Source organism: Camellia sinensis, chromosome 14 (assembly GCF_055761805.1).
Source record: "Camellia sinensis isolate YWXY chromosome 14, ASM5576180v1, whole genome shotgun sequence".
In the NCBI taxonomy this organism is placed as follows: Eukaryota; Viridiplantae; Streptophyta; class Magnoliopsida; order Ericales; family Theaceae; genus Camellia; species Camellia sinensis.
The window spans coordinates 134,520,571-134,525,725 of record NC_138974.1 but is presented as its reverse complement, the minus strand read 5'-3'; the positions used below and the strand labels follow the sequence as shown (position 1 = coordinate 134,525,725).

The following is a 5,155-nucleotide window of genomic DNA, read 5'->3' as shown; positions in this document are numbered from 1 at the left end:
AACAGATAGTTCATGGGTTCCAAGGGTCTATTCAATTTTCGTGAAAAGGCATGCGACACATATGAATGCGTAGACCCCGAATCAATCAGTACATATGCATTCTGAGTACAGATAGAGAGAATACCTGACACAACGGTCTCGGTATTCTGCACGTCTCCCGGTACCAGGGCGAACACTCGGCCCTGCCTCATGGGCTCCTTCCCGGTAGTTCTGGTATTAGGCTTTGGTGGAGCGTTTGATGTTGCGCCGCTGGCTGCAGCTTTGTTATTGCCCTGCGGAGTAGAAGGACAATCTTTAACCATGTGGCCCACCTTGCCACACCTGTAACAGGCTCCTGATAATTTGTGACAAATCCCTTTATGCTTGTTACCACATACAGAGCAGGGTGGAATGAACCCACTCCCCTGGCTGGGGCTAGTCATTGATCCCGTGTTCTGTTTCTTATTGGCTGGGTTGTGCTTGCCTTTCTTGAATTTGAAACCCTGCCTTTTTCCATGCCATTCAGTTGTTGGTGTTTCAGATTGTTTCACTGCTGCAATGTTCGACTCGGCCATCAATGCCCGGTCGAGAACACCCACAAAAGTCGGTAGTTTCAAAACATTTATTCGGTCAAGAATTGCAACATTAAGGCCGCCTTCAAATTTTCTGGCCTTCTTATATTCAGTATCCACCATGTGCGGTGCATAACGGGCAAGTTCAGTAAATTTGGTTTCATACTCGGCAACGGACATTGTGCCCTGCTTCAGCTGTTCAAATTCAGTCACCTTTCTATCCCTGACACACTGAGGGAAATACTTTTCAAAGAAGGACTCCTTGAACTGAGCCCAAGTCATAACAGTATTTGTATCACGGATCAACATCCACCACCTTCTAGCCTCTTCTTGTAGGGTGAAGGTAGCTAACAATACTTTGTTTGCTTCTGAGCACGGAAATACTTCAAATAATTTTTCTGTTTCCAGAACCCAAGCTTCAGCTTTTAACGGTTCAAGGCCTCCCTGAAAGGATGGCGGTTTCATTTTGCTGAACTTCTGGGTAAGAGCAATTATATCCCCATCATTCACATTCACATTAGGTTCCGGCTGTACCGGAGGAGGAGGTGGAGGAGGTGGGGGCTGTTGGTTCTGTTGTTGTTCTAGTCTAGCAGTTATCAGTTCTATCATTCTTTCCATTCTTTCCATTCTTGCCTCGGTAGACGAGGATTCAGGTTCATTTGCATTGTCCATTTCACTATAAGTAGTTATAACAGTTATAACAATTGTAACATAAACAGTTGCATATTTAAACAGTTATCACATTAACATGTATTCAGTCATAACATAGCCACACACTTTTCAAGTTCATGAAATGCCCTAATCACTTTCTAGGACATCCTATAGCTCATTTGGACACGTGTGTGCGGTATAACTCGTGGTTAAGTATCGCTCTGATACCACTCTGTCACGACCCAAACCCGGCCCTATGGGTTTAGCACCGTAACCGGCCAGTAATCCGAGATTACCGAAGGCCTGCTTAACAGTAAATACAGTAAAACAGAGTACAGGGCCTGGCGGAAGCCAACACAGTAATTAAACAATGTCCAATGAGCTGTGACAGTCTGTATGCCAAAAAGATTTTTCATGCATTCATACATATACAAACAGTACAGTCTGTACAAAATTTACAGTTACACAGTACAGGGACCTAATCCCTTGATAACAGTACAGTTAGCAACTGTCAGTCTATACAGTAATCCAAACAGTATGGAGACAGACGGGGGAAACAAACAAAACACCCCCAAAGCCATAGCATGGCAACTCGGAACCTCGCGGTGAGGCACAAAGGCTGGCTTGACAAAACTGGAGTTACCCTGACGCTCCTAGCTCCGATCTGGTGCCTGTACACCTACATATATATATGAGCAGTGAGCTAAAGCCCAGTGAATAACATAAAGCGTAAAGGGGTTTAGAATGAATGTCCTTACAGTAATGAAAAACAGTTCAATTCAATCAGTATTTCAGTTGTTCAGTACAGTAAACAGTCATATGTGGTACATCCATTAGCATAACAGTGACAGTAGGTCTTAAAAGACCGAACAGTAATGATGGCCATCAGTCAGTAAACAGTAGTGGTTCCACGAGGGAACCGACAGAGAATTCTGTCGCAGTAACAGTAACAGTAAACAGTAGGTACTAAGGATGCCACAGTACAGTTCAGAAATAAAGGACATACATTCATTCAGTAAATAATACCAGTTCAGTAAACAGTTCAGTTCAGTATTCAAAAGATAATCAGTTGAACATATCTTTACACAATTGTTACTCACAGAGTTTGGGCTACAGTAAGCTAGAGCGTGTCTCCCCAGTCGCCAACCCTACACAGTGAACAGATTGAACACACACTAAGCTACACAGTTGGGAAATATCATAACTTAATCCCTAAATTGCCTTGGTGTGTTCTACAACGATATCCTCATCTAGATGTCTTAAACTAGGCCTAAGAATGCCTAGAATGGGATGAGGATGCAAAGATGCACATTTAAAAGCATTTTCAGGATTTTCAGAAAAACAGAGTCCCGCTCGAGCGCAGGTTTCCCCGCTCGAGCGTACAGGCAAACAAAGGTACACGCTCGAGCGTAAACTTTCCCGCTCGAGCGTATTGTAAAAGTACTGGATGGGTGAAATCCCCGCTCGACGCCCGCTCGAGCTTGAGACATGACTCCGCTCGAGCGCCCAATCTTCCGCTCGAGCGGACTGTAAAACAGTGCAAGATGCTGGATGCTCGGATTCCACGCTCGAGCGGCATTTCCCCCGCTCGAGCGGAAATGCGAAATCTGGAAAACCCAGATTGCACCTCCAAGCTCAAAACCAAGTTCAAAAGCATCAAAACTCGACCTCTTGGGCTAAATTTCCAGAAAACACATGTGAACTCATAGTTAAACATGGTTCAAAACTCAATTTGAGAGATCAAAGCCCAAGGGTGTTTTATTCAAACCCAATTTCAAATCCATTTCAAGAACAATATGAACATGCAACATGCATGAATTCAAACCACTTTGAAGCTTCGATTTGATGTTCTAAAGAGCCAATTCTTTTCAAAACATGATGAAATCATGGACCATTACAAAATTATGAACATGCATGTGAGGAAACATGAACTTACAACCTCAAAACTCAAGAATGGCAACATGCATGCAACAATCAAGCTTCAATTCAACATCTAACCCATGATTGGCTCTAAACTCCATCAATATGACATGAACCATGCAAGAATCCACTCAAAACATGAACAAGAAGACAATGGAGCTACCTTAAGTCTTGTATTTAGGATAGGGAAGCTCAATGTGGAATCTACACTTCAATCCAAGCAATTCTTCAAGATGAATTCCAAGTTCTCTCACTCTCTCCCTCTCTTGGTCGGCTAGAGCAAGAAAATGGCTGAGCAAAATGTTGCCTAAGTGTATATTGAGGCTCAAATATGTTATATTGAGTGGGCCACTAAGGGTGGCAAAATGGTAATTAAGTCCAACTCTTTAATTAGCTTAATTTAATCTAATTTAATCATACCTAATCAGTTTTCAGGTAAATACACCATAAAATCACATTAATTACGAAGATCATAAAACATTAATCAATTCCCAGTTCGGCCGCCGATAAGGCCTTCAATTAGCAGTTTAAACATATAAGCATGAACAGATAATCATACAATCAAACAGATAGAATGCAATTCAGCTAACATATACTCCATCAATTCGGTTTCCAATTTTAGTCAGTCAGTTCAGTACTTTTACCCGTCCCATTATCAGTCACGATCAGTTCAGTTTTAACGATAATCGATGGTTATCGGTAATCAATCAGTCATAAGTCGGTAAACAGTATGAGGGTTGTTACAGTAATGAAACAAGTAGTTTTCCGTCCACTTGGTTTACCTGAATTTATGTTTAATGGAAGTGGAGTAGTACCTCTTCCGTATTTGATTTCATCTGTGAAAGCTGTTAAATTGATTAGAAAGGGGTGTAAAGGGTATCTGTGTTCTGTATTGACTGTATCTACTGATGATAATGCTAATGTGAACAGTATTCCCATAGTTAGAGAATTCCCAGATGTTTTTTCAGATAATCTGCCAGGGGATTTGATTGACAGGGAGATTGAATTCACCGTTGATGTGATTCCAGGTACCCAGCCAGTATCTAAAGCTCCTTACCGAATGGCTCCGATTGAATTGAAAGAATTGAAAGTGCAACTGCGGGAACTGTTAGATAAGGAGTTCATCAGGCCCAATACTTCACCGTGGGGCGCACCTGTTTTGTTTGTGAAAAAGAAAGACGGCTCACTGAGACTGTGTATTGACTACCGTGAACTGAACAAGGTAACTGTGAAAAATAAATACCCATTGCCACGTATTGATGACTTATTTGATCAGTTACAGGGTGCTCAAGTGTTCTCTAAGATCGACCTCAGATCAGGATACTATCAGTTGAAAGTTAAACCAGAAGACATTGACAAAACTGCTTTTCGAACGAGGTATGGACATTACGAATTTTTAGTTATGCCTTTCGGAGTTACCAATGCACCTGCTGCATTTATGGACCTCATGAGCAGAATCTTTAAACCATACCTTGATGACTTTATTGTTGTATTCATTGATGACATACTGATTTACTCCAAAAGTATAGAAGAACATGAACATCATCTGAGACTTGCCCTACAGACCCTAAGAGAACAAAAACTTTATGCTAAACTGTCTAAATGTGAATTTTGGCTTGATCATGTTATGTTTTTGGGGCATGTTGTTAGCAAAGATGGAATTTCAGTTGATCCACAGAAAGTTGAAGCGGTAGTAAACTGGTCTAGACCAACAAATGTAACAGAAGCCTGAAGCTTTTTGGGTTTGGCTGGATATTACAGAAGATTTGTCAAAGATTTCTCCAAAATTGCCTTACCGTTGACTCAGTTAACTCAGAAGGGGATATCATTTGACTGGACTGACCAAAGGGAATCAACATTCCAAGAGTTGAAAACTCGACTTGTAACTGCACCGATTCTTACCCTACCTTCAGGTATGGATGGTTTTACTGTATTTAGTGATGCTTCTCATAAGGGTTTGGGATGTGTTTTAATGCAGAATGGGAGAGTTATTGCTTATGCTTCCCGACAACTAAGACCGCACAAAAAGAATT

General features: G+C 41.5%; 1 long non-coding RNA gene across 1 annotated transcript; it reads right to left on the bottom strand.

The window, feature by feature from the left end:
• Positions 1–1,599: 1,599 nt before the first annotated feature.
• Positions 1,600–2,438, bottom strand: LOC145807794 (uncharacterized). The gene is made up of 2 exons (XR_014351182.1): positions 2,303–2,438; positions 1,600–1,881 (listed from the first exon to the last, which is right to left on the bottom strand). It is a non-coding gene; the product is annotated as an uncharacterized LOC145807794 (long non-coding RNA).
• Between the last annotated feature and the right edge of the window lie 2,717 nt (positions 2,439–5,155).